The sequence below is a fragment of the Protopterus annectens genome, chromosome 16.part0, assembly GCF_019279795.1.
Source record: "Protopterus annectens isolate FY-2018-M chromosome 16.part0, PAN1.0, whole genome shotgun sequence".
NCBI classification, from domain to species: Eukaryota; Metazoa; Chordata; order Ceratodontiformes; family Protopteridae; genus Protopterus; species Protopterus annectens.
Genome location: NC_056750.1, coordinates 92,940,313 through 92,962,126, shown reverse-complemented (window position 1 = coordinate 92,962,126; position 21,814 = coordinate 92,940,313). Strand labels below are relative to the sequence as shown.

The following is a 21,814-nucleotide window of genomic DNA, read 5'->3' as shown; positions in this document are numbered from 1 at the left end:
GACCGAGGACAGCGGACTACCCATAAGTAAGGACTGCAGCAATGTGGATCTTCGAACATCTACATTTATGGTAGGTACAAAACTGTACTTTTTATAGCTGCTGTTGGATTTAAAATAATAAGATAAGACCCTGCATGTGTTTCAGTGCCACCAGTGTTCTATAGTGGAATGAGTAACAAATACACAAGTCATTCTTTTCTGTGATGCTCTTTTTTGAGGCTTACTGAGATGTTGAAAGAATGTGAGGTTGTGTAAAAATACAATAACTTAAATGCAGTCTCATGAAAAGACTTGAGGTTAATCATGTCTTTTCAACCTCCTACAAAACTCACTATTCATTCTATGTTTGGTACATGAAAGAAAAATGCTGCCAAGTGGAATGAATGGTATCATTTCTATTATTATTCTGCATTCATCAGGCCCATAATTGAGTACAGTGCCCCTTTTGGGATGTACCTTACCAGACACCTGCAGCAACTGGAAAGACCCCAAAAGTACCTCATAAGAGGATCAAAGGGCTCAAACAGATGCCATATGCTGCCCGGTTAAAGAAGCTGGATACCTACTGCTGTTTGCTCCACAAACTGTTTTTCTTTTAACTTTTTTCCCCTTTAAACAAGTGCTTTTTCTTTTAACATGCACACCACTTATGAAAACACAGCACACCAATGCAAGGTGTATTGGGACAGTTGCAGCTGCTCATTTCATTTTTTTGGGGCAGGTATTTTTCCTTACATTTTTCAGTAGGCTTACCTGGTTTACAAATAAAAAAGAATGTTTAAAATTTGTTCCTTTTTGGGACTCTGTCCATTGTATTTGGCTTTGCCCAAATTTCCTGAATAAAAAAGGTGAAACATTTTTGACTGTTCCTTTTAAAGCAGGCTATAATTACTTATAGTACCCCCAAGATTCAAGGTTGTAGACCCCACCTTTTTCCAGACTGGCAAAAATTTTAATTGCATGCATAATGCAGGTAGGAGCTGAGAATTTACTGAAATATTTTTGATTAGTAAGAGCTTATTTCATATGTCAGTGTGCAGGGGATTGACTGCTGCTTTACTGTGTATGATACAGAGCTCTTGCCATTTTAAGTACTGATTTTTTTCACAGTAAGCTGTACGCTGTTAGACATACCCACACCTGCAGAGTATCTCACAAAGGTTACTGTAGCCAACATGCCTATGGCTTACACTACTGTGATTCTGTATTTATATATTGTGTGTGGAAGTAGACTGTTATCATGAAAATGTTCTGACAAGGGCAGTTTTGTCATTACTGGTGCATGCATTTTGCTTCATTGCCTACTGGAAAAATGTTCAAACAATAAATTTAAAATGCAGTTGTGTGTGGAAGTAGACTGTTATCATGGAAATGTTCTGAACAGGGCAGTTTTGTCATTATTGGTTAATGCATGTTTGTTTCATTGCCTACTGGAAAAATGTTTAAACAATAAATTTAAAAATGCACTCTGACAAGTCAAATGTGTGCTGTATTATACAAGGAATATAATGTAATACAATCAAGAAGGTGAATCAAGGAATGCATACATGTATGCATGGCCCTAAAATATGCTTGAAAACAGCCCAGAGGAAAGTGTGAAAGGCTCAAAATCATGAGAAAATGTTAAGCTTTAGTCTTAGGTTCATAGGTTGGTACTAGGCTATCAGCCCTAGGGCCTATACAAGCCTAGCCATAACAATTCCCTGGCTATTTCTTCCCACATTATTTACTTTCCTGGACCCCTGTCTAGCAGGGCGACTGACGTGATCCCTGGGGTGAATTTCCTTTCTCCCATCCAATCGTCAAGGTTCCTCTTGAAGAGGTCCAAAGAGGCACTCTGCTTGACATGTATGGGCAATCTATTCCAGAGTCTGGGGAGTCTCTGGGTCAGGAACCTATCCCTCCAGCATGTTTTGTTTATTGTGATGACAAGGTTTAGATCCCTGGAGCGTGTAGCTCTGAGGGATTGGGATTTCTTTAAGTGTAGCATGTCCAACAGCCCTGGGTTTGACATGGCCTTGTATGTTAAGCAGAGATCGCCTCTGAGTAGACGATATGCAACAGAGTATAGCTGGAGTTTTTTAAGGCGGTCAGCGTAGGGCATCTGCTTTAGGCCTGTGATTCTTTTAGTGAGGTATTTCTGAGGCCTTTCCAGTTGTTGCAGATGTCTTGAGAGGTATTTTCAAGGAATTGTGAGCTTCAAGGGAAGAGCAGTTTACTACTGCTTATGCTAAGTCTGCTTAAAATGTGCAACTGTTTTGTTTAGCAAGTGGTATCACTGTTGTGGTGCAGAAGTTCAAAACAGTCTTATTAGCACAGCAGGTAGCATGCTTGCATCTTAATGTAGAGGGCTGTAGGTTCTACTCCCACCACATGTGTATTTTAAGGGGGTGGAGTGCTGCAGTCCTCCTTTGGATGAGATGCCTAGTAACTATGAACCTGTGTTTCCGCTTGCCACTTATTTCTATTGCAATATACAAGCTTAGCATTTTTTTTAAATGTAACATAGGCAATTTATTGTTTAAGGGCAGTAGGCACTGAATTTGTAGATGAAACACTGAAATATAAAGCTGTTTTCTAGCAACAACCTCTCCATTAGTTTCAGAACTCTTTAATGTGAAATTATTCAGATGACTTTTACTAATGCAGAGATTGTGCATATTGACTGATATTGGTAGATTGCAATGATAGACGTTTAAGTGGCCTTTTATGGTTGAAATGTTCTGAATTGGGCAATTTGTCATTATTGGTTCATATGTTTTGTTTCATTGCTTAATGGAAAAATGTTCAAAACTATAAAACACACTCTAAGTGGTGCTGTATTAACAAGGGATATAATTCAATCAGGAAGGTGAATCAAAGCAGTTATGTATGGTTCTGAAATGTGTGCAAGGGGCCTATGATTTGAAAACAGTCCAAAGGTAACCTTAACCTGCCACTGGCCAGATGCATTTTATTTGAATGTGGGTTTCAATGCTGTTTCCGTGCATGCGAGTTTCAAAGGTAGAGAAGTTTTAATGCTAAGTCTGTTTTCATTGTAAGACTATTGCTTTGTTTAAGTTTAGCAAATGTCTGTCAGTGTTTGTGCTATAAAATAGGAGGTTACTAGGCTATTGGCCCTGAGGCCCTAAAATTTGAAATAAAAGTTGAAAATTAAAACCAAGCATCTGTAATCATTGTAGAAGTAATGCATAAAACAGTATGCACACAGAGTTTTGAACAGTGTTTATGGCAACTGGGGAGAAATAGCCAAGTAATGAGATACTGGAATGGCTGCGTGTGTGCGAGTTGGGGGGGTTGAAGGGGGTGGGGTTGGGGGCGGTGCCTTGAAGGGGGAGGAGTTGGGGTGGTGCTCCGGGTTTGCACCCCCCTGCAAAAATTCCTGCGGGCTCCCTTGGCTTCAGGGTAGGTTATGAGGAGATATTCTTGGCTACAGGTCCCAATCCATTCCTAAAGACATTAAAGCTAAATTGCTGGACTCTCCTGTAGAGAACCAAAATCTTCTTGGCCCTGCAGCTGCTGAGCTTTTCAGGAACTTGCAGGGTAAGGGGAAAGTCAGGCAAGATCTTAAGCAGATCTTTATTTCATCTATCCCGTTTCAGAGGAATTACCCCTCTAAGTCTTCCTTTGCAAGGAGGCAGCTGAGACATCCTGCTTGGGACTAACAGGTCTTCCAAGAGGGTTTTGTTTACTAGGCTTCTCAGCATCTTAGGTTCAGAAGCCTTCTTTTCCCAGGCAAATCTGCTTCCACTTGACATTCAGCCTCTCTTACCCCTCAGCCAGATTCCTTTTTCCTTCAGACTGACTGAGTCTTCCAGTTTGGCAGTGCTTAACCACAGATCTGTGTATGTTTTCCATAATTCAAAATGGTTTGGAAGTCTCTCTCTCCCTTTTTGGGCATTCCCCAACCTCTCCTCATTGCCAGCTTCCTCACTTACCTTCAGTTCTTTAAGCCCTTTTGGTTCAAGGAACCATTCAGCCAGTTCCATGTCACAGAAGGCCAAGGGGTTTTTATTCCATAATGTTCCTGGTTTCTCAAGGAGGAGGGTTCATGGAGGCCCATTCTGGATCTTTCTTTTCTCAGCGCCCTTCTGATAGTGCCCTCTTTCATGATTTTGTCATTTCGAGTCAACTGGGCCTAATATTTTTTGTTCATGGTGAAGATCCACAATATCTTTCTTGAAACCCTTTTTATTATATATGGTATTAAACTGTGAGGTCTGTAGTTTTTTTAATGTCTGTTGTAACCGTCCTCTGAGATTGGTTTGCTAAATATTCTTTCCAAATATTTGGAATAGTTACAGTCCTCAGTAACTCATTAAATATGTATAAGATAGGAATTAAGTTGTCTTGCATTTTTGTAATGTGGCAGGTAAATGTCTGGTTCTGTACAATTATTTTTGTGTCTGATGTCAGAGTTCATTCTTTCCTCAACTGTTTGGTTCGGATCCGACTGTGACGGTACTAAAGCTTGTGGCCACTAAAAAGCTGTCAAGCTTCTCCCTTACCAATAGTGCACCAACCCCTAACATGCCTCAGATCTCATTTGCTGCTTTTCACTAAAAGATGTTGTCAGCTTGAGCTCTGGAGTCTTTTAAGGATAAGTGTTTTTTGTCATAGTTTTTTTGTCTAGTAAATTTCCTTATTGTTTTATTCCCTTGCCTTTTACACTTAGTGTAATGCTACTGCCATCATTGCTGATTTTTCTGGTCTTTGTTTTCTGCTGTTTGTTACATGTCAGTATCCTTTTCCCTATTTCCTTTATACTTTCTCTTTCCAAAAAAAAGTCCCCCCCCCCCTTTCTCTTTCTTGATGGAATGTCTGATAAAAGGGCCTTCCGGTTTTAACAAAATATCAGACGTGGGCACAAAGTGCCCCTTTCAGTTGCCCATGCTTTGTGTTTATTGTTTGGGCCTGCAACACCTGAGAATTGTTCAGTTTGTAGAAACATCGAACCTAAAGCCATAGCAGAAAGAATACATTTAATTTAAAGGGGTTGCTTCCTTCAGCCTTTGCTTGAACTACTTTTGGGGATCAATCCCCCAAGACTAAAACTAAGGAGTCTTTGATGAAGTCTCTGAAACACATGCTTCAACTCCATCTTTGGAGCTGCCGAAGAAAAAGCCATAGCCAGATCCAAAACCAGTTCATATCCACTCACCTTTGGATCCATTGAAAAAATCTACAGATCCAACCTCTTTGGATCCGAAGATTCTGTGTAGGACAAGATGCTCACTGGCATTGGACCCGGTGCCTTCCAGGGTTTCCTGTCCCTTTCTGGAGAGATGCTGGTCCAGGTCACAATCACTTGCCTCATCTCATTCTTCCAGGAGTTTGATTGAAGAAGATGTGGACAGAATGATGAGATTCCTCTTGGAACAGATACAGATGGATGTTTTTTCACCGCCAACCCAACCCCCCCAGGTTAGGAAGCCCGTCCATCTACCACATCGCCATTAATTGCTCCTTTTCTGAACTGACCAGTGGATGTTCTTAGTTTCACTATTGCAGTCATCACACTTGGGTTATCTGCCTGCAGGTAACCCTCAGTCCCTAATACCAGAGTCTTGGGATTTCTGTGTCTGATGCTGTCGCCTCATCCATGACTTCAGGTCATCAGGGGTATATAACATCAGCCGACGCCATTACATCAGCTTTTCTTGCCATGCGGGAGCAGGGGCGGCTCGTGGCATAGGGCTGCCGGACTGCAGCCCCCTCAAAAATAAAAAAGCAAGAAAAACAAATGAAAAATAAAAAAAAATATTTAAATTTCGGATTGGCATGCGCATAGACCGAGTCCCGACTTATCGGTCTATGCGCATGCTCAAGGCCCGGCCGTCCCTATAGAGGGACACAGGAGACGCCTGTGCACTTTTACAGTGCACAGACCCCAGGAGTATAGGACGTCCGACTGCAAGAGGAGCAGCAGGGACTCGGGACAGAGCCTTAGGGATCTCGTCGGTCGGAAGGAGCATTGGGATCTCGCGGGTCTTCAGTATTGCGCGGGAAGGATGTATGTACGGACGTTCTGGATGTATTCATTCAGGTAAGGTGCCTTTTTATTTTTATTGAGTTTGTGCTTTTTAATTTACAATGTGTGTGGAGTTTGTGTATGGTGCTTGTGCTTTACTGGAGTTTGTGTATGGTGCTTGTGCTTTACTGGAGTTTGTGTATGGTGCTTGTGCTTTACTGGAGTTTGTGTATGGTGCTTGTGCTTTACTGGAGTTTGTGTATGGTGCTTGTGCTTTACTGGAGTGTGTGTATGGTGCTTGTGCTTTACTGGAGTGTGTGTATGGTGCTTGTGCTTTACTGGAGTGTGTGTATGGTGCTTGTGCTTTACTGGAGTGTGTGTATGGTGCTTGTGCTTTACTGGAGTGTGTGCATGGTGCTTGTGCTTTATTGGAGTGTGTGCATGGTGCTTGTGCTTTACTGGAGTGTGTGCATGGTGCTTGTGCTTTACTGGAGTGTGTGCATGGTGCTTGTGCTTTACTGGAGTGTGTGCATGGTGCTTGTGCTTTACTGGAGTGTGTGTATGGTGCTTGTGCTTTACTGGAGTGTGTGTATGGTGCTTGTGCTTTACTGGAGTGTGTGTATGGTGCTTGTGCTTTACTGGAGTGTGTGTATGGTGCTTGTGCTTTACTGGAGTGTGTGTATGGTGCTTGTGCTTTACTGGAGTGTGTGTATGGTGCTTGTGCTTTACTGGAGTGTGTGTATGGTGCTTGTGCTTTACTGGAGTGTGTGTATGGTGCTTGTGCTTTACTGGAGTGTGTGTATGGTGCTTGTGCTTTACTGGAGTGTGTGTATGGTGCTTGTGCTTTACTGGAGTGTGTGTATGGTGCTTGTGCTTTACTGGAGTGTGTGTATGGTGCTTGTGCTTTACTGGAGTGTGTGTATGGTGCTTGTGCTTTACTGGAGTGTGTGTATGGTGCTTGTGCTTTACTGGAGTGTGTGTGTGTGTGTGTGTGTGTGTGTGTGTGTGTGTGTGTGTGTGTGTGTGTGTGTGTGTGTGTGTGTGAAAATGCCCCAGGTGCTTATGGTGGTGTGGTAGGGAATGCCTCAGGCTTGAACCCTGTACCCTGTATGCAGGTGTTAAAGACTTGAGTTCCCTACCCACCACCATTTGTAAAAAAAAATCAGATTTTTACCTCATATTCGATCTGATCTGTTCCTCATAATATCTGTGGTTTGTAAATGTTGCAATGCTTGATATTTGATGGTGTAGTAGTAGCATTGTTGCCTCACAGCTGCAGGTTCTTGGGTTTGATTCTTGGCTGGGGTTCCTTCTTTGTGGGGTCTGTATCTTCTCCTGTGTTTGTGTGGGTTTGCTTTTGTGCCCTCCCATGTTACAAAGACATGTCTGCATTATTTCTTCCTGGGCCTCTGCTGAAAATTGTTTATTTGTTCCAAGTCAGACTGTCCTGATTAAAAAATGTTAAATAAAATTGATAGGCATTTGAATTTCAGACTTAAGGGTTTCTGAATGTTTAATTCCTTGCGTATTTGATGGTGCAGTGGTAGTATTGTTGCCTCACAGCTATAGGTTTTCTGGTTTGATTCTTGGTTGGGGTGGCTTCTGTGTGGAGTCTGCATCTCCTCCATGTGTTTGTGTGGATTTGCTCTGGTGCCCTGCCATTTTACAAAGACGTGTCTGCAGTTTTAATCCCTGCCGAAAATTGGTTTTGTTCTGTCCGCAGTAAAATTGACAGGCATTTGAATTTCAGACTTCAGGTTTCTGAATGTTTAATTCCTTGCATAATTGATGGTGCGGTGGTAGTATTGTTGCCTCACAGCTATAGGTTTTCTGGTTTGATTCTTGGTTGGGGTGGCTTCTGTTTGGAGTCTGCATCTCCTGCCTGTGTTTGTGTGGATTTGCTCTGGTGCCCTGCCATTTTACAAAGATGTGTCTGCAGTTTTAATCCCTGCGTCTCTGCTGAAAATTGTTTTGTTCTGTCCGCAGTAAAATTGACAGGCATTTGAATTTCAGACTTCAGGTTTCTGAATGTTTAATTCCTTGTATAATTGATGGTGCAGTGATAGTATTGTTACCTCACAACTATAGGTTTTCTGGTTTGATTCTTGGTTGGGGTGGCTTCTGTCTGCATCTCCTCCTGTATTTGTGTGGATTTGCTCTGGTGCCCTGCCATTTTACAAAGACGTGTCTGCAGTATTAATCCCTGCATCTCTGCTGAAAATTGTTTTTGTTCTGTCCGCAGTAAAATTGACAGGCATTTGAATTTCAGACTTCAGGTTTCTGAATGTTTAATTCCTTGCAGATTTGATGGTGCAGTGGTAGTATTGTTGCCTCACAGCTATAGGTTTTCTGGTTTGATTCTTGGTTGGGGTGGCTTCTGTGTGGAGTCTGCATCTCCTCTCTGTGTTTGTGTGGATTTGCTCTGATGCCCTGCCATTTTACAAAGACGTGTCTGCAGTATTAATCCCTCGCCTCTGCTGAAAATTGTTTTTGTTCTGTCCGCAGTAAAATTGACCGGCATTTGAATTTCAAACTTCATGTTCTTCAGAATACATAGTAGCACAACCTTTTTTTTCTAGCAATTTTCTAAGTTTATAAGATGAATATTTTAAATTTGTCCCTATTTTTGGGACTGTATTCCCCCATTATTGGCTTCATCCAGGTTTTTGTGCTAAGGTTGACAGCTATGGCAAGAACTGAATTCACTAAATATGGACTGTAGAATTGTGCATATTTACTGATAAAGGTGCACTGTAGAATTGTGCATATTTACTGATAATGGTGGACTGTAGAATTGTGCATATTTACTAATAATGGTGGACTGTGGAATTGTGCATATTTACTAATAATGGTGGACTGTAGAATTGTGTATATTTACTAATAATGGTGGACTGTGGAAGTCTGAGTAGACTTTTTATGATAAATGTTCTCAACTGGGCAGTTTTGCCATTATGGGTGCATATGTTTTGTTTCATTGCTTACTGGAAAAATGTTCAAAACAAATTTAAAACACCCTCTAACAAGTGTACTGTATTGTACAAGGAATATAATTTTTAGTACAATGAGGAAGGTGTATCAAAGAGCACATGTATGTTTCATATGCAAGGGGCCTATGATTCAAAACAGCCCAAAATTAATCTTTATCTGCCACTGGCAAAATGTATTTTCTTTGAATGTGGGTTTCAATGCTGTTTCAATGAATGTGAGTTTCAAGGGCAGAGAAGTTTTAATGCTAAGTTTTCATTGTGAGACTGCATTGCTTTGTTTAACAGATGACTTAATGTTTGTGCTGTAAAATACAAAATAAAACTTTCAAATGAAGTCCAATCATTGAAGTAAAGCAGTATGCACATTAGTGTTTATGGTAAATGGAGTGAAATAGCCAAGTAATGGTTAATTGGAATGGCTGCAGAGGCTCCAGTTCAACCATTATTTTGTCAGGGGAAGGGCAGCAAACTCAGACAGGCCCAGCTGAACTATACCTCCCAACTGTCCAGATTTTCAAAGAATGAATAGATTTTTGCTTCTTATTTTTGGTTTGTTGTTCATAAAATTTGTAGTTTTAATTCCTAAATGATTTGCCAGAAGTCACTAAATAATAAGTTTCAGACTTCATAACCTTCATAAAATGCATGTTAAAGTAAGAGCCGTTCTATCAACTGTCTCAATTTATACAAGAGCAATTTTAGTACTGTTTATATGTGCCCCCAATATATTTGGCCTTGTTCAGATTTACTGCATTAACAGGTTGAGAGGTACATGCAAATAAATTGCTTTATAGAATTAGGCATAGCCAACCTCTCAACTGTCCCCAATTTTGGCTCAAAATGTTGCTCTTCCCCTAATAATCCCTCCGAAAATAGCAATTTTGGAAGAAAACATGGAGGGTTTACAATTAAGAAATAACTGTAATAATCAAAGTTATAGATTACTTGAAATGCATGTAGATTCTTTTATTTTGTCAGCTGCTCAAGGTAGCAGTACTAATATTAAAGTGTCCCTTCTTTGACAGGTAGAAGCTGTATTGTGTGTCTATTTTATATTTTTGCATCACATTTTTGGTCCATTTTTCATAAAATTGTGTTTTTGGCAAATTAGTGACAAATCACTAAAGACTGAAGTTAGAAAATGACAGACATTTGAGTTTCAGATTTTATACCCTTCAGAAAATTCATACTAATGCAAGACCTATTCTATTATCTTTCTAAGTTTATTAGAGCAATATTTAAAATTGTCCTTATTGTTGTGCCTTTGTCCCACTTCTGTGTATGGCTTTGTCCAGATTTCTTGCTCTTGAAGTTGAGAGGTATGACAAATGTGTCAGGGCCATCACAGTCAGCCAGAGAGATTTCAAATTGTGACATGCTTGTTGCACCCCACTCCCCCATGTAGTGACTCTGGATGTGTCCAAGCAAGGCAAGGAGTAGTTGTATCTACCTTGGATGGGGAGGACACACTGCATAAGTACTACAGTGGCTTTTCATCTGTCCTTGATTTTGCAGAATGGTCTGGTTTCTGTCATATTTTTGTACTGTTGATTTATGCTTATTACTCAAAGTGCCTGTTGCTCTGTGTTTAAGTAGCAATGCTTTAATGACCATAAGGTAAGCTTGTCTGACATCGTAAGATGCAAGTAAGCTTTAATAAGCATACTGTTAAAGAATTGCCAACATTGAAAGTTTTTCTGTTGTTGCCATGCAGAGAATACTTGACTAGATAATGTATAAGCCTTGGGTATTAAAGGACAGGATTCCATTATTTTAAAAAGCTCATTACACTTGTTGGAGACTTCCAGTCATCTCTACAGGCTTTACCCGTAAACTAAACAGAATGCCAATCATGTGTGGTCCATAACCTGTACAGTAATCCTTTAAGCAATGTATCTTGAGCTTGTTTCTTGTTTGCTTTTCATTTTTTACTTTTATCATGTTTTCCCCATGAAACAAGTTGTCAGGCAGCAGGTCGTTTTTGGATAAGAAACATTTTTACAAGTGGGGGCATCACATAGATTTCTACTTTCAGCATGTTGCTTGGTACTTTAATAAAGCTGAATATATTATAATTAGAACTGCAGTGCAAGGAGAAGTGGTTTGAGTTGAGTGCTTCTGGTTTTACTTATACTTGATTTTGACTGGCATTCCAGTAATGTATTTAAAAAGTAATTTATTTTTTCATGCCTCACAACCTTTTGTTTCCATCTAGATATTAAGTAAGCTGTCATGCAGCCAATGCATTGAAATATTTTTATTCTTCTACACTTATTTTTGTCTTGATTGGACTTTCATAATGATGGTTTGCCACCCAGGGCAGCGTATTTAATTAAAGTTAGTTTTTTTGTGGTTTTGTGCATAGCTCCTCCCCTCTATGGTTGACCACACCCCTTCCCTTTGACCCCGCCCATTCAGCGTCTCCTGCAGCCCCCCTGTGATTTGAAGTCACCAGCCGCCACTGTGCGGGAGCCTGAAGCAGAAGCAGTTTGCAAGTGCCGGTCAGCAACTACCTGAAATTTTCGTTTTTCGAGTTTCAAACCTGAAGTCTTCTAAAGCTAAGTACCCCATTGGGGATCCTTTTTTCTTGCTCTGATGTCAAAAAAAGTTAACAATTGTCTTGCCTGTGGAAAGCAAATACCTCACAGATTTTCATTCTTACTCCGTCACCTGTTTAGGCCTAGACCACGATGTCTCTCGCTGTCTTTTTTGTGAATCGTTCAACACCTGAACTATTCGTCGTCGGGCTATTTTTGTCTCTAAATTCATTCACTTTTGCTATCTGTATTCCGAAATGGCTTCGGTAAGCCATTCGACTACCAATCTTCTGGAAAAATGCAAAGATAAAGACAAAGACAGCATAGATTCAAAACTGCTGACGATGCTTCTCCTAAGCTAGTCGCCAGTTGGCCAGTACTCATTGAGGTGCTTTCGCAGCCCCTGATACCCACTACTTCAGATTTGCAGGCCTCTACTGAGACCTATTCATAGTCCGGTATGCCGCGATATGCTTCTTCGACTATGGAACCTGCGGATGTCTCTACCTTGGATGGGTTTGGAGCCGCTGTGCAGGCACCAGCTTCTGCAGGTGTATTTAGGCCTACTGACTTGCATGTTAAACAGACACCATCTTCTTCTTCAAGGCATAAAACTCGATCCATGCCTAGAAAACTGATGCCCAGACCGCATGGTCAGGCCCCTATGCCTAAAAAACAAATTATAAGAATGGCTGAAGACCTTATTACTCTAATCAGGGGAAACCACCCTTCCCCCTCTAAAAGACCTAGGACTGATTTTCCTTCTGATTCTTCTGATCAGGATTCTAAAATTTCTGTTTTCTCTGTTGACCAGGATATGCCGTTATCTACCTATGAGGATTCTGATGCAGAGGACTCCATTCCCTCTGCTTCCCCTCAGGAGGATTTCTCTTTTGGCGAAACCTTGCATACTCTTGGGGAGCATTTCCACTGGGAAAGCCAGAATTACTCTGACTCCAAAAAGAGGCTTAGGGAATTCTTACTCCTGCGTCAACACATGTCTTTAGCTATTCCTCCTGTACTGGATATTGTAGATGATGCTTTTTTGGAATCTAGCCTGGCCCCTGAAACTTTACCTCCTGCTCCCAGAAAACCTGATAGGTATTACAGGTTACCTGACACACACAAGTTTCTCTTTAAAAATCCTACTGTGGATCCTGAGACCATTTCACAGGGACCCAAGGGCATTAAGGCTACTACTGCCAAAAATCCTACCCCCTCTGATAGAGATTACAGGGCGCTGGATAGATGGGGTAAGAAGGTATACAGTTCTGCAACCTTGGCCATTAGGGCCTTAAACTGCCAGTTTCATATGTTAAAGTATCAGCGACATATTATTGGATTGCTTAAACAGAAAATGATGTTGATTCCTGACTGTGCTGAAAATTAGGAATTACACGATTTAATGCATTCTGCTGAACAAGTTGGAAAACATACTTTGCAATGTGGTTTTGATTAATTAGAGGCATCTTGCAGGGCTGCTGTCACTGGGTCTGTACTTAGAAGGCATGCTTGGGTTAAGGAGCAATCTTTGCCAGATCATGTTAAAGCTGAATTGCTGGATACTCCCTTAAACCAAGACCACCTGTTTGGCAACAAAGCAGAAGTACTACTTAAAAAGATGGAGAAAAAGCTAACTCTATGCAAATTCTTAAAGATTTCCTGCAAGTACAGCCTCCCAGATTTAGTAGGCATTGGCCCTCTAAGAATTGGTCCTTTCCTGCCTCTTCCAAGCCTTCTCAGTCCAAACCCAGAACCAGCAGATCACCCAGGCTTCAATCCAAGGCTATCACAGGCCTAGCCATTGGGGGGCTCCCACTTCCAAAGCAGGGAGTAGTAAGACTCCCCCTCCCCCCCAATGGTAAACTGTATCAATGACTTAACTTTAATTCTTCCAAGTCCTGCTCAACTGACTGCTCCTTTAGGGGGAAAGATTGCCCCGCATGCAAAAAATTGGGAACTCATTACCCAGGACAAATGGGTTTTAAATATAGTTTCCCAAGGTTACAGATTCTACTTCCATTCCTTACCAACCCCAAATGGTTGGCCAGACCTACCCCCAAATCAGTGGGCAGAGGCTCAAAGGCAAGTTTTCTCTCTTTTAATCTTCAGGGCTATTCAGCCTGTCCCAGAAGAGGAATGGGGGCAAGGTTTCTACTCAAGACTTTTCCTGGTACCCAGAAAAGACAATTCCTGGTGTCCTATCCTGGACCTGTCTATCCTAAATCCCAAAATTGAAGATGCTAACTTTTCATCAGCTGCTTCCCATGCTAGACAAAGATGCCTGGTTGGCAACACTGGATTTAAAGGAAGGCTACCTGCACATCCCAATAAGGGAATCTTGCAGAAGATACCTACGCTTCAGAGCAGGCTACATGCACGATCAGTTCCTGCACTGCCCTTTGACTTTTCTACTGCGCCCATGGTATTCATAAAGTGCCTAGCTCCAGTTATTGCATTTTGCAGGCAAAAAAGTATTCAAGTATACCCATACCTGGAAAATAGTCTAATTCAAGCAGAAAGCCAGGACATACTATTAAATCATCTGGCATTTGTAAAGAAATTGCTAACTCGTCTGCGGTACACCATAAACAAAAATAAATCACATCTGGTACCCTGCCAACAAATTATATTCCTTGGAACAAGCTTGAATACAACTTCCCAGATGGCCTACCTCACGCTAGAGAAACAAATTAATTTGACAGCCTGCTTCAAACTGCTGACCACAAAGACCCAGCTATCTCTGCAAGGAAAGTACTGCAAGCCGTGGGGTTCATGGCCTCTTGCATTCTACTAATTCCATATGCAAGACTGCATATGAGGAAACAACAATGGTATCTAAAAAGCCTATGGTGTTAACATTCTCAGGATCTAGAATCGATGATTCCTATCATACCTTGTCTACCGATAGAGTTCCTTTAGTGGGCAGAGGCCTGCCACCAAAACAAGGGACTGCCATTCACTCTACCCCCTGCTTCCCAAACCCTAACAACAGACACATCAGACTATGTGTAGGGGATCACTTGGCAGGGCAGTGCATTCAGGGCAAATGGAACCCAAGTCAAATGCACCTGCATATCAGTCAAAAAGAAATGTTAGCTGTACAGAATGCTCTGACAGCTTTCAAGGACCACATTCTCCCAGGACAATTATTGGTAAAGACGGATAACACTGCTGTTATGTGGTACATAAACATGCGGGGAGGAACCCACTCATACCCTCTCTGCAGACTAGCCATGGCTCTGTGGAACACAGCCTTGAGCTACCAAGTGCACCTATGAGCTCATTTCTTGCCAGGAAATCTAAATACACTGGCAGACAACCTAAGAAGAAATCTCATGGACCCACACGAGTGGAAACTAGAACCAAATATATTCAACATGTTGTGAGACAAATGGGGGAGCCCAGAAATAGACCTGTTTGCCTCCCCAGAACTACCAATTGGACAAATTCTGCATAAGGACTCCCCAGAAACAAGCTTGGAAAGTGGATGCCCTGTCCTCCTGCTGGAAAAATCTATCAGTTTATGCCTTTCCTCCTCTGCCTCTCCTCTCCAAAGTACTACTAAAGATCAAACAGGACAAACCAAGGACGATACTGATTGCACCAGACTGGCCACGCCAGCACTGGGTACCCCCTCTTGCGCAGTTAGTCATTGCTGGCTCCATGACACCTGCCTCAGACTCTACCCTGCTATCACAGCAGGCGAGCCAGATTCTGCACCCTCAGCTTCAAACCATATCCCTGGCAGCATGGCTAATTTCCTAATCTCTCCATTACCATCCCTCCGCAAACAAGTGTTGGATTTCATTTTGGAGGCAAGGAGGTCTAGTACTAGAAATTCTTATGCTGAAAAATGGAGAAGATTCTGTGCCTGGAACCAAACTCCAGGCATGGGCTCAGCAGCGCCCAATTTACCTCATATTCTTCAATACTTAACTGAAATGCTTCACAAGGGCCATTCCTCAATCAACATTCACACCTCAGCCATTTCAGCTCATTACAACACAGAACCACCTCTCTTCTCTCATCCACTGCTCAAGCAGTTCCTCAGAGGGGCCAAAAACTTAAGACCACCCAGGAGAGCCCCGACTCCAGCCTGGGAACTTAACTTTGTATTGGAAAAACTCACTCTTCCTCCTTTTGAGCCAGCTGCAAGTGCAGAGTTAAAATTTCTTTCTTGGAAAACAGCCTTCCTTTTAGCAACTGCTTCAGCAAGAAGGGTATCTGAACTTACAGGCCTTTATGGCAGTGGAGCCTTTCATCATATTTCATGCAGACAGGGTGTCCCTCAGGACCAATCCCTCTTTCATGTCCAAGGTGGTATCCAGTGTGGGCTCTTAATCAGTCCATTCATTTGCCAACCTTCTTTTCTAATCCACAGAACAAAGGGGAAAGGATTCTGCACTCCTTGAATGTGCACAGACAAGTTGGATTTTATGGACAGGACTAAACCTCAAAGGAAATCTGAACAACTGCTGGTGGCATTTGCTGCAGGGGCAGAGGGGAAGGCTATTTCAAAGCAAACCATTTCTAAATGGATAGGCCAATGCATTAATTTCTGCTATAAGCACCATGGAAAACCTGTCCCACAGGGGATTAGACCCCTTTCAACCAGGGCTGCATCTACCTCTACAGTCTTTCTCAGAGGTGTGCCTACCTGGGACGTCCTAGAAGCTGCTAACTGAGTTCTGTGCATACTTTCAGCAAGCATTACCATTTACCAATTTTCTCTAAATCCAGCGCCGGCTTTGCCACTGCAGTCTTTCAGGGCCTTATAGCTGGTCCTAATGCTATCTAAATGTCTCCTCCCATCCTTAGCTTTGGGAATCTACCCAAATGTGATGACTGCAACAGTGAAACATGAAGAACATAGTACAGTTGTGTACACTTACCATAAATGTAGATGTTCGAGTGTATTCATTGTTGCAGTCCTGGTTACCCTCCCTCCAGCCCCCTGACTTCTTTTGGCTACACTTTTACTATGCTTAAAAGCTTTTTGGTGTATTTGCTTTTTTGTTGGAGTTGTAACCTTAGATATCTATCTATCTATATATATATCTATATATCTATATCTATATATATATATATATATATATATATATATATGTATTGCCTCTCATAAAGGGGAACCTGACATCTGGGGCAAGAAAAACTGATGTAATGGCATCGGCTGCATGCTTTATACCCTTGACTACCTGACGTCATGGAAGATGAGACAGCAACCGACGCAGGACCCAAGACTTTTAATAATCATGCCCACTGAGGGCTACTGCAAGCAGATAACCCAAATGTGATGACTGCAACAGTGAGTACACACGAACATCTACATTTATGGTAAGTGTACACGACTGTACTTTTCCCTTCTCCCTCCTGCTGTTTGCATGATTCCCAGTGTTCTGCCCATTCAGAGGAACGCAACAGCACTAGAAGTGCAAATGCTGCTAGAAAAACGTGTTCTCTAACAGGGTCTTACCAGGCCAGTTACAATCCAGAGCTTATTCAAGATTGTTTTTAGTGCCAAAGAAAACAGGGAATTGGAGACCAATTTTGGATCTCAGTGACTTGAACAAAGCAGTTGGTCACACAAAGTCCTGGATAGTCACATTTCAGTCCATTCTACCTTATTTTAGGCAAGGACAACTGGATGTGCTCAATTATCACACACACATGAATAAACAATCTAGAAGGTATTTATGCTTCTGGCTGTGAGCCAGTCACTGCCAGTTCAAAGCACTGCCCTTGGGCCTCACCACAGCTCCCAGGGTTTTCACCAAATGCATGGCAGTGGTAGCAGCTCACTTGAGGCTGCAGGAATTCAGAGTGTTTCCCTGTCTAGACGATTGGCTCAGATCAGGTACTTCCGTATTTGTTCTGATCTGAAGATAACCATAAATTACAAGTCTGTTACAACCGACTCGGTCCTTGGAATTCATTGGAGTAGTGTTTAACACAGTATCAATGACAGCTTCTCTTCCTCTGTCAAGAGTGCAGAATATCGGATTCTAGGTCAGGAAATAATTGAATACTAAAATTTCAGCTCAATTGTTTCTGCAAACTTTGGGGTCATTGTCAGCAGCCATTATTTTAGTTCCTCTAGCAAGAATTCTTAGGAGAATTCTTAATGGCTGTTAGCAGCTCAGTGGTTGGTTATCAATGCATATCAACGCAAGTAAAAATGACACCAGCATGCAAGAGATAATTTTGGTGGAAGATTTAATCAGATCAGGTTTTGAAAACCATCCTATTTATCCTCCCTCAACCCAAGGCTATTGTGACCATGTACACTTCCCAGATTGGGGGGGGGGGGGCATTTTCTGGGGAAGACAGTCCAAGGCACTTGGTCCCCCAAAGATGCCAACATGCGTATCAGTGTTCTGTAAATGAGGGCAGTGCCGTTAGCATTGCAGGCATTCCAAGACTCTCTTTCTTTTAGGACAGTTGTGATGCAAATGGACAATATATCATTAGTTTAGTCCATCAACAAACAGGGGAACCATGTCTTTATCCCTTTGTTAAGCAGTCAGACTGTGGCAGTGGGTGATGTTATCCAGCTGCTTTCTCCAGCAGCGCACATTCCAGGGAAGTCCAGTGTGATAGCAGACAAATCGAGCAGGTCCATCCTTCTACTTCATAAATGGTCTCACAACTTAAAAGTGACAGAAATTAGTTTCCGTTAGTGGGACAGCTTTCCTACAGTCTTTTTGCTACTCCCCTAAACAAATGTTGCAGCTGCTTTGCCTTCATCCCTCCTCTAGGTGAATTACGATTCAATATGTTAATCAGTTCTGATGAACAGTTTTTCAATGAAATTGGTGACTTGAAAAATGTTTATTTTGGGGGGGGGGGTTACGAAGCTGCTGTAGTTGTTGTCATAATTGTTGAAGTTAATTTAAGAAGAACAAAGCCAGTCCTATACTTAGAATTATTGAAAATTTAGACATTGTAAAAGATGCAAAAGGCATGATGAGCAGCAGCAGGTGACTCCGTATGTTAGAGCTTTTCCTTTGCCTATTTCGACAGATTTGTCAACTGTAAGGGAAGTCATTAAGGCTAACTGGAAAATTATTTTAAGAAACCCTAATTTATTCGATGTTTTGGGTAAAGAACCTTGTTTTAACTTATAAAATGTCAACTAATATTAAGTGTTCTAGAGAAAGAAACTTTTAATGGTGCCAATATGAGTGGTACTGTTGGCACTTTTAAGTGTGGCACTTGTAAATGTAGGTTTATTAGCAACAACTGTAGTGTTTTTATTGAGAACACTATTAAGTTTTCATTCTTTGTACTTGATTCAGTTGAGATAAAAAAAATTTAAAGCAAACTATAATGTATTACGCGAATATAAAGAAACAGAATGGCAGATCAGGTTGGCTGCTGACAAGCCACCAGGTCTGAATGATCACATTAATTTAAAATGTTTTCTTTTAATGAAAAGGTTGTAGTAAAGGTACTTATTTGCTTTGTTAAGTTCAAGTTTTACATTTTAATATTAATATTTTAAATTATATAGTTTGACTTTTAAGTAAGGTGCTTTTGAAAAGTAAAGGGTTAGTGCATTGAGAAGGTATCACATGGGGGACTCGTTTAGTATTTAAATGAAAATATGAATGTTACGACTTGGTCTGATGAAGTTCCTAGAGGGGAATGAAAGCACTTACCAGTTGTGTTTTATGCTTTGTGGATTATTAAGTTTTTTTTCTGTTTTTTACAGCAGTTCGTTTTATTATTGACTTTTAAATAATTTTGAATAGTTTAATATCTGTGACTAATTTCATTCTTTGGTTTTGATTGGTTTGAGCAGTCTGCATAATTTATGGTGGGCTTTATTAAGCCAGACTATTTTATTTTTTAATTAAAGTTTTCTGATTAAGTTCTGTTAAACAGTAAATGAATGAAAGTGCTAAAAATAGTTGCTGTAGTCTGTGTTAGTTCATTTCCTGACATTGAGTTTTCCAGTGTTGCGTATAAGTGTTTGGCTATTTTCGTGTTTTTTTTTTTTTTTTTTTCTTGTTTCAAAAGAATGAAAACAGCCAACACAGATTGAACATAATGGTAAGTACACAACTTTTTTTTTTTTTTTGTGATATGAAAAGTATTTGTCAACATCTCAGTAGTCAAAGGATTACATTCCTTAAGCTGTCACCATTTGGATTTCTGAAGCCGTGGTCTATATTGCTTTCATTTAGTCCTGCATAGTACTTATTTCACTTATCTGCAATATATTTTTGGTCAAATAACTCCTCATTTTCCACAGGAAGGCAAACCGAAGATTATTTCTTACATTGTGAAGTTATATATTTGTAATATTCCACTTTGCAAAGTTTGTCACAGGCTAAGAAATTTTATCTTTGGCTTTCTTACTTTTTATCCTACTTTGAAGAAGTTAAGTCACTGTTTAATTTTGCTTAATTTCCATGAGTGGTATGGCTCTTAAAAGTAAAGAAAAGTTTCTGTAAGTTTAGTTTTAGTCCAGCAGTATTGGAGCTCACTACTTTTTACTCATGTTTTACACAGCAATATCTTTGACAGTTGTAAAGGTTTCTATCCAGAATCAGATGAGACATTCTGTTCTTGAAGGTTTAAGACCACTGTCCTGGTCAGCTGCTGTTATAATAAGTGATAACTAATTTTTATGTAGTTAATTTAGGTTGCAGGAATTTTTTTTTTGGTCAGAATTGCCTTTCATGCTGTGACTTTAACTGAAGCCAAAAAAATCTGTCAACATTGGTAGTGATATTAAACAAATTCCATGTACCTAGTATTTTCACTAACCAGTTGCTAAGTTTTGTTCAGTGAAAACATATCCCAGTATTCTTGTTCATTTTTCCATTTCATTTTTGATAGTTAAAAATCACCGATAAATAACTGTTTTTTATTTCGGAACTTAGTTTCAGTAAAAAATTTTGTTTGTCAGGGCTCATTAATGAATTTCTGTAATCCGCAGCATAATTTTTTTTTTTACCAGATGCTGTAACATTTTGAATGTCAACCACTAGGATTTCCAGGTCATTGTCAGATAATGTCCTTTTATACCTGTGTTACAGTATTGTATACGTGAGGGATTCCGTGCCATAAATGATCCCTATGTCCAGCCAGTATACAGAAGCCTTTTACTACTGCTAGGTATGTGGGGTGTTGCATGTTGGCCCGAGGATGGCTTTGGCCAGAAAAGTGACATCTGAATGCACCATCCTCAGCACTTCTGTGCTGCCAGTCTCAAAGCCATCTTCGATTGTCTGCTCGCCCAAGTTGTTGGTTACTGTACAAGCTTGTTCGGATAAGTGCCCCATTGGGGGGTTTTCTTTTACTTTTACTACTATTTTTCTGTCTGAGGTTACATGAATTCCACACAGCCACGACCATTGTCTGTTTTGATTAGGCCCCAACTACGGCCATAAGTTTTTCTCTCAATGTCCGGCATTTGTTCCCACAACATTGCGTAGCTGCTTTCACTTTCTTGATATTTTCCTTGAGAATCCAAGACTTAAGAGGTTAGTGTGCGACGTTATGGAAGATACATTGGGCCCTTTTCCTGAGCCTGTGAAGAAGGCCAAGAAGCTTTGGCTTGAAGCTTCGCCTGCACCTCCCATTTTGGCCGTTCCTCTCAGGGCTAGTAAGGGCCCTGATGCCTGTTTGGAATTTGGCTCTGAATCTTCAACAGGTACTTGAGTGGAAGCCGTCAGGGAGTCAAGCAATGATATGTCCTCGGAGGTGTTGCAGACATTTGTTTTGGATGAGCAGGGAGAACCAAGGCTCATTATATCAGAAAGACCTTGAGGTATTCCTCATCTTTGTTTGGGAGGAAGTACTGATGACTGTAATAGAATGCAGGCCTATGTCAAGTCCCTCCACCATCCGTAAACTGCTGTGCGCCTTAAAAAGAAACAAAAAAACTTCTTCCAGCTCCCCATGATCTTCTGCCTGACTGGCAGGCCTTCACACAGGGATTATTTAATGTTTGATGGCTTTGAAGCCTCCCACTGGTGTTTCCTTTCCTAGTCCGCTTTCTACTACTTCCTCTCAGGAAAGGTTTAGGGAACAAATTTTATCTGAGGATGATGATTCCTCAGAGGATGTCTTTTGGCATACTCTACCAAAATTTCTTCCCCCTTGGAGTATACTTCACCGGAGGAGTCGTCCAATGGAACTGAGTCTCCTGGTGACAGTATCAAATTTGGGGAGACTATTGCTTGTATGAGGGAGTTTTTGAAGTGGGACTTCTCACAGGTTACTGATGTGCAGAGGAGATATGATTTATTCCAAATGGATTCACCTTCTACATCTGCTGTTTCCCCAGTTCTGCCAGCTTTTCTGGG

General features: G+C 41.0%; 1 protein-coding gene across 1 annotated transcript in view; it reads left to right on the top strand.

Annotated features, from left to right (window-relative positions):
- The window catches only part of LOC122790519 (lysine-specific demethylase 3B-like), a 1,629,922-nt gene that overhangs the window by 539,944 nt on the left and 1,068,164 nt on the right, over nucleotides 1-21,814 (top strand). The window lies entirely within an intron of this gene.